General features: G+C 39.6%; 1 protein-coding gene across 4 annotated transcripts in view; it reads right to left on the reverse strand.

Moving 5' to 3' along the window:
• SPOP (speckle type BTB/POZ protein) overlaps window positions 1-12,383 on the reverse strand; it is a 76,538-nt gene extending 64,155 nt beyond the window's left edge. For all 4 annotated transcript variants that reach the window (XM_065909479.1, XM_065909478.1, XM_065909480.1 and 1 more), the window contains exon 1: window positions 12,215-12,383. The gene's annotated coding sequence lies outside the window, so the exon portion shown is untranslated. The remainder of the gene's footprint in view (window positions 1-12,214) is intronic.
• Between the last annotated feature and the right edge of the window lie 512 nt (window positions 12,384-12,895).

Consider the following 12,895-nt stretch of genomic DNA (forward strand, 5'->3'; position numbering starts at 1 on the left):
ATGGGAAGTATGTAAATAGCACTTCTATAGGATACTCCAGTACATTGGCAGTCTCCAGAAAAACCTCTTGTACTCTTGATTTGTGAGCTAAACTAAGTGCTATTTCCATGGAATACTACTTTTACTTGGAACAACGGGCAAACTGTGGTTATTCAGACATGAATATTTAGCAGACGTTTTCTTGAAAATGAAGTGATTCTGTCACTTCAAGGAAGACAACTGACAGTATTTGTAACTAATGGCAAAATCAAAGCTTTTAATCAAAAATTAAAATCTTGGAAATGTTGTAGCTGCATAGATTCCCAATACTTAAAATTTTTTTTGATAAGGAGAATGATATTAGTTAATCTGGTCTTTTTGGTATCATATTATAAAATGTGTCATTTGGAAGATGTTTAACTCAATGAACCAACATTTCCAAACAACCAATGCACGATATCATAAAACCAAGTATCAGTTAAAGATCTATTTAAAGTACAAGAAAGACCAATGAATTTTAATATACAACATGATTTCAGATTCCATACTGCAACGTAACTTATGAAGAAACCACTGATTATCAAGTTTTGGTGTAGTATCAGAGAATATGCACAGCTGTCTGAAAATGCTGCTCCCTTTCCCAACTACAAGTACTCTGAGGACACATTTTCTTCATATATTTCAATCAAAACAATCTATCACATCAGGTTGAATATAGAAGCAGATATGATAGTCTAGCTGTCTTCTATTAAGCTGAATATTTAAGAGATCTGCAAAAATCTAAAAATACCACTTCTAATTTTTTAGTCTTTTTTTCCAAAAAATATATTATTTCTGTTAATATGATATTTAAAGTAATTGATTATTTTTAAATGCTTTATGTTTTAATTTCTAATTTAGTAACTATGAATAGATATAAACTACACAAAGAAAAACTCAAAACTCAATTTTTAAGAGTGTAAAGAGTCCTGAGACCAAAAGTTTTGAGAACCACTGCTTAAGAGAACTTGCCTCTGATTCCAGCCACCCTCACAACTGCTTTTTGAATCCACAACCAGAGTGGAACCTGGGGCAGATATCTGTCCAGGGGAAGTCAAGCCTTAGACCAACAAAATCAAATGTTGCTCAGGAATCTGAATTAAGCTTCATGGATACTAAGGTCTCTATGTGGTGGAACACTAGAATCTATTAACTGCTAAAATATCTGAACTGTTTCAGTGCCAGCCCTTTCTGAAGCCCTGGTCAGCTTTTCCTTGGATTCTATAACAGCTATTTCCTTTTGATAAATAACTTTTATATGAGCTATTTTATTTTATTTATTTTTTATATGAGCAATTTTAAATAGGCTTATTTTCTTTATGATCAAGAAAGTCTTAATACCATAGAACCTCAATGTCATTACAAAAACAGTTTAATTTGGGTCTTTATATGAGACAACCAATTATAACAAGGTTCCCCTCCATTTGAAGGCAATATTCCTATATAAAAGTAAATATCACTCCAACAAAATTAAAAACTGAATGGAAATTATTGGTTCATTCAGAATAACAGACAAACTTAATAACCAGCTGTTACATAAGAGAGGTTTGATCATTTTCTTTCTCTTGGAAAAGACCCTTATATATCATGTCAATATAATTTAGACCCACACCAATCTGACAGGGTTTTTCACAGAGGTTGATGAACAGAAAAAGAACAAGGTCGTGAGACCTGCCCTACCAGGCAGAACAACTATTATAAAGCTATGACAATGAAGACAGTGTAGTATCAGCACAAAATACGCAAACAGGCCAATGGTACAGAATATAGAGAACACAAACACAAACCCTCATATATTTGGAAACACGTTAAGTGGTACCATGGCATCCAGTCCCATCACTTCGTGGCATTACTAAGATCATGGTATCAGATTCTATCACTTCATGGTAAATAGATAGGAAAACAATGGAAACAGTGACAGACTTTATTTTCTTGGGCTCCAAAATCAATGCAGATGGTGACTGCAGCCATGAAATTAAAAGACACTTGCTCCTTGGAAGAAAAGCTATGACCAACCTAGACAGCATATTAAAAAGCAGACATCACTTTGCCGACAAATATAAGTCTAGTCAAAGCTATGGTTTTCCCAGCAGTTATGTATGGATGTGAGAGTTGGACTAGAAAGAAAGCTGAGTGCCGAAGAATTGATGCTTTTGAACTGTGGTGTTGGAGAAGACTCTTGAGAGACCCTTGGACTGCAAGGAGATCCAACCAGTCCATCCTAAAGGAAATCAGTCCTGAATATTCATTGGAAGGACTGATGCTGAAGCTCCAATACTTTGGCCACCTGATGTGAAGAACTGACTCACTGGAAAAGACCCAGATGCTGGGAAAGACTGAAGGCAGGAGAAGAGGACGACAGAGGATGAGATGGTTGGATGCCACCACGGACTCAATGGACAAGAGTATGAGCAAGCTCCAGGAGTGATGGTGATGGACAGGAAAGCCTGGCATGCTACAGTCCACAGAATCGCAAAGAGTCAGACATGACTGAACTAAACTGAACTGAAATGTTATCATAAAGTTGTAGTGGGCAAACATGACTATTCAACACATGATAGTGGTTTACCAGGTGATCCTTATGGAAAGAAAATTAACCCTGTTTTGGGTTATCCTAATGAAAAAAATTAGATCTCTATGTAACACCAAACATCAAAATAAATTCTAGGTGGATTAAAAACCTAAATGTGAAAAGTGTGACTTTAAAACTTGTAGAAGAAAACACAGGATGTAACTACTACCTCACAAAAAACATTCACCATAAAAGAAAAAAAAATTCTTTAAAGTTTAAACTTAGTTTCAGAAAAAGATAAAGCTAAAAAACACATTAAAACAAACCCATTAGGATGGTTACTATTTTTTTAAAAAAAAGCATAGGGATAACAAGTATTGCCAAAGACTCACATTAAACTGTGTGGAGGTTCCTCAAAAAAACATAAAAATAGAATCAACGTATGATTCAGCAATTCCACTTCTGGGTATAAACCCAAAAGAATTGAAACCAGAGTCTCAGATATTTGTCCACCTATGTTCAGAGCAGCATTATTCACAACAGCAAAAGGTGGCAGCAACCCAAGTATCCATTGGTGGATGAATGGATAAACAAAATGTAATTGTATACAAACAAGGGAGTATTATGCAGTCTCTGAAAGGAAGGAAATTCTGACACATGCTACAGCATGGATGAACCTCCTGGATATCATGTTAGGTGAAATCAGCCAGATATAAAAGGACAAGTACTACATGATTCCACTCATATGAAGTATCTAAAGTAGTCAAAATCATAGAAACAGCAAGTAGTACCTGTTTTAAATACCAATAAAAGGACTACGTAAATCTCAAATCAAGGTGAATGATTACACATATATCTCTTTTTCCTTACAAATAAACAGATTGCTAGGAGGAATTAGAGGCCTTTAGAGAACTACTGCAAGTTCTTTGATATAGCTGGTGACTGAGTCTGAAGATTTATGCCAACAGCTTCTTAGAAAGCAACACTAAAGAATAAAGGTCTTTGAGAACTGCCCTGGTGGTCCACTGGTTAAGACTTCATGATTCCACTATAAGGGGTGCAGGTCTGATCCCTGGTTGGGAAACTAAGATCCCATATACCGCACGGCACAGTAAAAAAAAATTTTTTTAATTGTTAAAAAGAAAAAAGAATAAAGGTCTTCACAGTCAAGTAAGGGTTACTATCCAAATATATAATTCCCATTTTGAGGTCTGCATCCAGCATTCCCAAAGCTGCATGACCAACTTTGCCACACACAGCAACTGTACAACTCCTGCCAATTCTATTAAAACATGACCATAGTTGCAAAAATGAAGGCCCGAGTGTTTCCTAAAGAGGCTAAGCTTCAAAATCTTTTTAAAACTATAACAGAAGCTTGTCAAAAACAAAAGTAAAGGAAGCTACTGGAATGATTCACCATAACTGAAAACAAACACAAGAAACAGGTGTGCTTCCCTGAATACACAACCAAAATTTAATATGGAGCCAGTACTGTTATGAAACCAGGTTGAGAATAAGCTTATAAAATCTGAAAGTAAATATGACAAGATGGCAAAAAGAAAACTGAATTTCAGATAAATATCAGAATACTGTTACTGTCAGGCTTTGAGTAACCTGAAATCAGTAAGTTACTCAAAATATCACTAAATGGTTCAGAGTCTTATAAATCATTTTCTGCTAAGGCAGGAACATTTCAAGCAAAGATGGGAACAATAAAGGACAGAAATGGTATGGACCTAACAGAAGCATAAATTAAGAAGAGGTGGCAAGAATACATAGAAGAACTATACAAAGAAGATCTTCACGACCCAGATAATCGTGATGGTGTGATCACCAACCTAGAGCCAGACATTCTGGAATGCAAAGTCAAGTGGGCCTTAGAAAGCATCACTACGAACAAAGCTAGTGGAGGTGATGGAATTCCAGCTGAGCTATTTCAAATCCTGAAAGATGCTGCTGTAAAAGTGCTGCACTCAGTATGCCAGCAAATTTGGAAAACTCAGCAGTAGCCACAGGACTGGAAAAGGTCCGTTTCATTCCAATCCCAAAGAAAGGCAATGCCAAAGAATGCTCAAACTACCGCACAACTGCACTCATTTGACATGCTAGTAAAGTAGTGCTCAAAATTCTCCAAGCCAGACTTCAAGAATACATGAACCATGAATTTCCAGATGTTCAAGCTGGATTTAGAAAAGGCAGAGGAACCAGATATCGAATTGCCAACATCCGCTGGATCATCGAAAAAGCAAGAGAGTTCTATAAAAATATCTACTTCTGCTTTATTGACTATGCCAAAGTCTTTGACTGTGTGGATCACAACAAACTGTGGAAAATTCTTCAAGAGATGGGAATACCAGACCACCTGATCTGCCTCTTGAGAAATCTGTATGCAGGTCAGGAAGCAACAGTTAGAACTGGCCACAGAACAACAGACTGGTTTCAAACAGGGAAAGGACTACGTCAAGGCTGTATATTGTCACCCTGCTTATTTAACTTATATGCAGAGTACATCATGAGAAGCGCTGGGGTGGATGAAGCACAAGCTGGAATCAAGATTGCCTGCAGAAATATCAACAACCTCAGATATGCAGATGACACCACCCTTAAGGCCAAAAGCAAAGAAGAACTAAAGGGCCTCTTGATGAAAGTGAAAGAAGAGAGTGAAAAAGCTGGCTTAAAGCTCAACATTCAGAAAACTAAGATCATGGCATCTGGTCCCATTGCTTCATGGCAAATAGATGGGGAAACAAGGCAAACAGAGACAGACTATTTTCTTGGGCTCCAAAATCACCACAGATGGTGACTGCAGCCATGAAATTAAAAGATGCTTGCTCCCTGAAAGAAAAGTTATGACCAACCTAGACTGTGTATTAAAAATCAGAGATGTTACTTTGCCAACAAAGGTCCATCTAGTCAAAGCTATAGCTTTTCCAGTAGTCAAGTATGGATGTGAGTTGGACTATAAAGAAAGCTGAGCACTGAAGAATTGATGCTTTTGAACTGTGGTGTTGGAGAAGACTCTTGAGAGTCCCTTGGACTGCAAAGAGATCCAACTAGTCCATCCTAAAGGAAATCAGTCCTGAATATTCATTGGAAGGACTGATGCTGAAGCTGAAACTCCAATGCTTTGGCCACCTGATGTGAAGAACCGACTCATTGGAAAAGACCTTGATGCTGGGAAAGATTGAAGGCAGGAGGAGAAGGGGACGAGAGAAGATGACATGGTTGAATGGCATCACCGACTCAATGGACATGAGTGTGAGCAAACTCCGGGAGTTGGTGATGGACAGGGAGGCCTGGCATGCTGCAGTCCATGGGGTCGCAAAGAGTCGGACACAACCGAGCCACTGAACTCACTGACTGAGCAATTAGTTTAGACCCTAAAACAGGTTTAGAATATAGTTCCATTGTATCTTTCCCTTGTATTAACTTTTATTAGTGTGATGGGTTTTCAGGAAACACTGAAGATGCATCAACATTTCTGCCGAAGCACCCAATAGAAATCCACAGGATTTAGTCCTGTTCCAGACCCTGTGTTAAGACAGCTAAATATTAGAGCTCATAGCCTATCTGAAAATTTTCCTTAATTATGAATAATTTGTCACTTTTTCATGATGAAATCTAGTGATAATGAAAAATGTATGTTATTACAGCATAATCTTACATAACACTCCAACTGTGTTGGAGAAACACTTGTAAATAAGGAAAAGGGCAGAAAGACAAACACACTTACACGTGTACACACAAAAGTACACAATGCTCAAAACCCCACATCTTGAAAATATTATATACAAACTATCAGTTTATAAATTTCATCTTGTATACCCTTCATCTCAGGAAAAAAGCAAGCTTACTCATGAGGAAAGAAATGCCCCAGTCTCTTCTATGCCGTGCTGTGCTCAGTCACTCAGTCATGTCGGGCTCTTTGCGACCCCATGGACTGTAGCCCGCCAGGCACCTCTGTCCATGGGAATTCTCCAGGCAAGAATACTGGGAGTGGGTAGCCATGCTCTCCTCCTGGGGATCTTCCTAACCCAGGGATTGAACCCAGGTCTCCCGCATTGCAGGTGGATTCTTTTACTGTCTGAGCCACCACGGAAGTCCAGTCTCTTCTATAGCTAACCTCATATTAATGATGTGGGGCTGGGAAGTAATGCTCTCTTGAGAGATACTAGCTGTTTTTCACAAAGACTATTCAAGATAAGAAATCTGTGAGGTCTAAGATTCAGAATCCAACAATGCCAGTGACACAGAAATGAATCAAACACTAGGTGCACTGTGTTAAAAGAAAGGCACCTTTAGCTGTTAGAATTTGGGGCCAGAAGCTCCATATGGAGATGAACAACATAGTTTATTAAAACAGAAGGAAGTGTAATATAGATATATAAGCACACAGAGGTGAGGTGAGGGGACATCTGAGACAAGAAAGATACAGTGATCCAGGGACTTCCTCTACTAGAAGCTCATACACCAAGTGTAAAAGGCTCCCAAAGGTCAAATATGGGACATTTTGAGCATCAAAAAAAAAGTCTGTAATTACTGGTAAAACACAGAGTAAATTAAAATCCATGAGTTTATAAAGATACCAAAACATAGCAAAAAAAAAAAAAAATTCATTTGCTATCATTAGAGGTACACCAACTTCTTACTCAGAAAACTGCTAAAGGATTCTGAGTAAATTAAGAATTTACCTGAACTTTTGGGAAGAAATTATAATCTATTCCTAACTGATGAGAGATATCTTTACAGATATCTCTCTGTATCTGATGGAAGGCTAATCAATGTAAAAGGAATGCTAGAATTAGAAAATTATCATTTTGTAATAACCAAAGAAATAGTTGATTCAGGCAAAGATCATTATCAATAGGTGATAAAGGTTGCTGAAGAAGCATAAGAGTATTGTGTCAAAGTGTTACTACTCTACAGATTACCTGCTAATTACAAAGTCTTTACAATGAAGAGATCTGGTATTTATCATCTTGAACAAACAAATTCATCACCATTAACAGTCAGACATTTTGACATGATGTTTCTCTTATTGTGATGTGACATGAGGTACAGAGCATCATCTATCAAGTATTATTACCAAAAATGTTTAACTGAATCTAACCAAGACCTCACTGACAGTTTGTAAAGAAATATAGGGATAAAGGAACAAATTAAATGAAACTGAAAGGAAACTCCAGTTTCTCAGAAAACTCCAGAAGTGATATATTATACAAGACAAATGGCCTGGTCTCTTCAAAAAGGCAATACTGCCTCGCTCCTAAATAAAGTGTTCTAGATTTAAAAAGTGACTAAGAAAAACATTTTTGGAGAAAAAATACCAATAGCTAAAAAGTGTTGTGTTGGAGACAACTGGAAAAACCTGAACATGAACTAGATATTAGATGGTACTGGGAAAGTATTGTTAATTGCCTCCACTGTGACAATGTATTATAAGATCAATGAACTAAAACAATGTCTATTTTAAAGAGATGTACTGAAGTATTTAAAGTATTAACATGTCATGACGTCTACAATGTAAAGATTTATATATAAACACATATGCACATATAGAGTGGCTTCCCCAGTGGCTCAGCAGTAAAGAATCTGCCAGCAATGCAGGAGACCCGGGTTTGTTCCCTGAGTTGGGAAGATCCCCTGAAGGAGGGCACAGCAACCCACTCCATTATTCTTGCCTGGAGAATCCCATGGACAGAGAAGTCTGGTGGGCCACAGTCCGCAGGGCCACAAAGAGTCGGACACAACCAAAGTGACTGAGTACGCACGCGTGCACATATATAGATAAAACAAATACAGTAAAACATGAAAAACTGTTGGAATCTAGGGAGTAATTGGTATAAAGATGACAACTGTACTATTCTTTCAATTTTTCTGTATGTTTACAACTTTGTACCTAGACAGCTCAAAATGCACTTCCTTTCCTCCAGGAAGGCCTCCCAAATGAATTCTCCTCTATTTTCTCACAATTCATAGTGAAGCACACATTCTGCAACTATCATTAAGAGTACTAGTAGCAATATTCTGTGCAGGCACTCAGAAAAGCATCTTAAATAACTGGCCTAGTCTTTTAACTTATCAACAGAGTAGCAGTTCACTTGTATCAAGAATCTTGAGTCACAGCTCTCAACGGGAGATCATCAAACATCACTTATGGGCTTACAGAATTTCCCATAGAGAAACATCAGCAAGAGTGATAGGGAGAAATTAGAATACAGGTTCCACATGTCTTCCTAGCATTGCTTTTAAGAAGCCATGTTATCCAGGCATATGACTTTATTTTCATTCTTCAATCCAACAATATCTTTCACCACCACCCCTGGTCTGCAAAACAGTATTATGCAAAATACTGTCTGATAAACAGTATTTATCCACAACTCCTGGGGATAATGAAGCTTAACAAGCTACATAATGAACTTTAAAATCTTACACAAAAAAGCGCACAAAGTTTTATTGTTTTTGTTATTGTTTTGTTTTTTTGGCTTAATTGTGGGCCATGCAGGATCTTACTTCCCTGACCAGGGATCAAACCCATGCCCACTGTACTGGAAGCATGGATTTTCCACATTGGACTGCAGGGAAGTCTCCTGCAGGAAGATTTAAAAAATCACATAGTACAGTGTTGGTGAGGAAAGAGCCAGACTCACACTGCTGGCAGGAATATAAATTAATACAACTTTTATGAAAAGCAATTTAGCAATATTTAACAACATTAAAAATCCATATAGCTTTCCACCAGGAATTAATCCAACAGACACCGATGTACATAAAAAGTACATAGGAGGAATTAATTGTAGCACTGGAAACAACCTAACTATCCAATAAAAGCTGGGTGAGTAATGGCACTCTATACCGTGGAATATCTGCCAGCTTTCAAAAAGGAAGAGGTACTCTACGTACTGTATGAAATGACAGCCAAGACATACTAAGTGAAAAAAGCAAAGTGCAGAATAGTAGGTATAGAATCTTACCATTTGTATAAACAAGAAATAAAAACAAAAACACCAAAGAATATAGAGTTGTATATGCATGTAAAAGCCTTATCTATGGAAATGTAAACAAGGTAGAGATAACAATTTCCTTTGAGGGAGGTATCTAGAAGGATGAAAGAAGGACAGAAGAGGAACGGAAGACACACTCTATATAGTTTCCAATTTTTATATCATATGTATGTACATGTGTTACCAATTAAAAAAATTTTTTAAACAATTTAAACAAGGCTCTACACCAATTTAGGGCTTCCCAGGTGGCACTAGTGGTAAAGAATTCATCTACCAACGCAGAAGACATAACAGATGCTGGTTCAATCCCTGGGTCAGGAAGATCCCCTGGAGTAGGAAACTGCAACATGCTCCAGTGTTCTTACCTGGAAAATTCCATGGACAGAGGAGCTACAGCTTATGGGGCGGCAAAGAGTTAGACAGAACTGAGCGACTGAACACACTGCACCAATCTGAATTATTTAATTAATACTTATCTTAACCTAAAAGCATTTCATGTCTTCACACTATACAACTTTTTTATGAGACTTCAGTAAATTCAACCAGATAAAAACAAAGCACCCTGTATGACAGAAGTCTACTGAGAAGAAAAATGGACATTTATTACCTCCATTTTACTTCCAAATTTTACCAGACTAGGGGACTTCCCTGGTGGTCCAGCGGTTACGGCTGTGCTTCCACTGCAGGTGGCCCAGGGTTCAATCCCTGCTCAGGGAACTAAGATCCTGCATGCTGCATGCATGGCCAAAAATTTTTTAAAATTAAAGAAATAAAAAAGATTTTACCAAACTACCTGACAGAAGTCTGGACACAGGCAACGTTAAACATCTCCAAGCACTAAACTAACCACCATGAAGAGCTCTAAAAGGATAAGTCCCAAAGTATCAAATGGACATCAACCACCCACAGCCTAAGCACGAGGTGGTCACAATAACTTAAACTTCTCAGCCTTCACACAAGAAAAAAGATGAATTCCAGCTCTTTCAAAGGATGCAAGAAGATATATGCCCCCCAAATTCTTGTGCTTCCTGTGTCATTGCTTGGCTCCAGCTGTAACCATGACAACAGAAAACAGCACAAAAGACAGCTGAACCATGCAAAGGACAGAGTAAAATGAGGAAGTAAAATATATATATATATATACTTTAAAGCCCAAGAACATAAGGCCCTAGAGTTAAGAATGACAGCCCATTCTCCCCAAAAAAGCCTTCAGAGATGAGTATCAAAGAAAGAACACAAAGGAAAGAAAAGAGAAAGTAAGGCTTCCTAATAATATGTCCCATTCCTAAGTTATCCAGACAGGAAGCAAGGTTGGCATAGACAACTAAAAGAACACAGAAAATGTGCACCACCACCACCACCCCAACAATTTAACTATTCACTTCAGTGCTATTCGGCAAAACTTAACCTTTTGTTTGCAAGAGTTTATCATCTCTTCACCCTGTTCTGATGGCAGCAAGTATTCAAGAGTGGCAACACAGGAGCAAATTAAGGGACCGTGTATAATCTGCCAACTGAAAACACAGGTTCTAGATCACTGAGATATTACCGCACCTTAAAGTTCATTTTAAAAATTGCTCTTTGTTATTTGCAAATGTGAAAGAAACACCATTCTTCTACTTAAAACTTCCACTGGCCAAGTTATTGTTCACCAGTAGTTTCAGATTGCTTTTTTCATGTGCTATTCAAAACATCAATAATGTACAGCTAAAAATGAAAGCACTAAAGAAGATGTTTTACCAAAAAAGAGGCAAATAGGTCACACCGAGGAGAGCTAGAGATCAGAGAACACAGATGTCTTGATTTACAGTTACTACTCTAAGCCTGATACTCTTTGCTCTTTACTTTATCTGGTTCTGTGAGAATAATAAATAATTTTACTAAAAGGAATCCCCCCTTACTTTCTTTTTTATGGCCCTAGTCCTCCTTAGAAAGGCCAGCAAAATCCCTTGCCAGAACAATTGCCACCTACTCCTAAATTTAGAGGAGGTTTGCACTAGCGATGCAACGTGACGATGGAAGAATCCGAGAAAAGAAAAGTAATACTAGAACTAGAAGTTCCAATGACAGTTTCCAAAGAAGGGTCAGCGTGGGGAATGCTGGCTCTCGGAGGCGTTTGTAGCCTGGGAGTCCTTATGACAACACAAGACGCGAACGGTGCTTTGTCATAAATTTCCTCAAATAATTTAAATGCTCCCTTTTGGAGAGAAGCAACAGGCCCACTATCTGGCACCAAGTCTAGCCCACCGCCTGGGAAGAAGGCGGGCGCGCGGTCAAGAGGCTCTTTATCCCGCAGGTCCCTGCAACACAGCGATGCGCATGCGCCCCGAGGGCAGCGACCAAGCACCCCTAGCTCGTTCACACTCGAGCATGCGCAGTCACCCATCTCGCCGCAGGCGACAGCTCACTATTTGGCAAGGGGGATGGGACTGGGAAAATTATGGGGGGGGGGGCGAAGGCAGGGGGCGCGTTTGTGTCTCCGGAATGCTTGGGATTAGGAGAAGGCACGACTGCTGGCATTCGCGGGCCATAATCCGGGATGTGGGAAATGGGGCAGAAAAGAGACTGTGTGCAGCGCGGGGTGGTGGGGGGAGAGTGGGGGGTCAGTCACCTCTTAAGGGAGACACCCCCCCACTCAGACAGGACAACCCTTTCCCTCGACTCTCCTCCCCCCACTCACCTGAGAGCGGCGGCGACAGCTGCTGGTCCCCGTCCCCCTGCGCTCGCTTCATACTGTCCGCAACATCCGGGACCTGCGGGACCGCCGATACACAAATACACACACACTCGGAGCGCGCACACTCACACACACACACACACCGAAACACACCGGCCGGGGCGTCATGGCGTCAGCACGTCGACGCAGCGAGCGCGTACCCGCCGGGCCCCACCCCGCGCGGCCTCCGCCCCCTCTACACCGCTCCCCTCCCCTTTTTAGGTTCTCCGGCTCCTCCTCCCTCTGCCTCAAGACTCCGCCTACCTTCCCTAGTGCGCATGCGTCCCGAGTGTCGCCGGGGCCCGAAGATTTGAAGGGAAGGAGGAGCTTGATAAAAAAGAGGCGGGAACTCGCAGAGGGTCGCGTGTAGGGCGCGGCGGGCTGCGCAGAGGTGCGAGGACGAAACAGCGGCTCACCAAGATTGGGAGTTGGGGTGAGCGTAACAATAAAAAGGCATTTAACACCAGCACCTTATATTCGCTAGCAGCTTGTGGATTACTAAGGACGTTTACATATATTACCTCATTTTTCTAACCAGTTCTGTGTCAGTATAATATTTTGAACTTTTTGATGATGTTAGAGACTTTTAAGTAACTTAAAAAATTGACCTTTCGGAAACAAAAACAAAAAGGTCCTTTCTTTTGC

The sequence above is a fragment of the Muntiacus reevesi genome, chromosome 18 (genome assembly GCF_963930625.1).
Source record: "Muntiacus reevesi chromosome 18, mMunRee1.1, whole genome shotgun sequence".
NCBI lineage: Eukaryota > Metazoa > Chordata > Mammalia > Artiodactyla > Cervidae > Muntiacus > Muntiacus reevesi.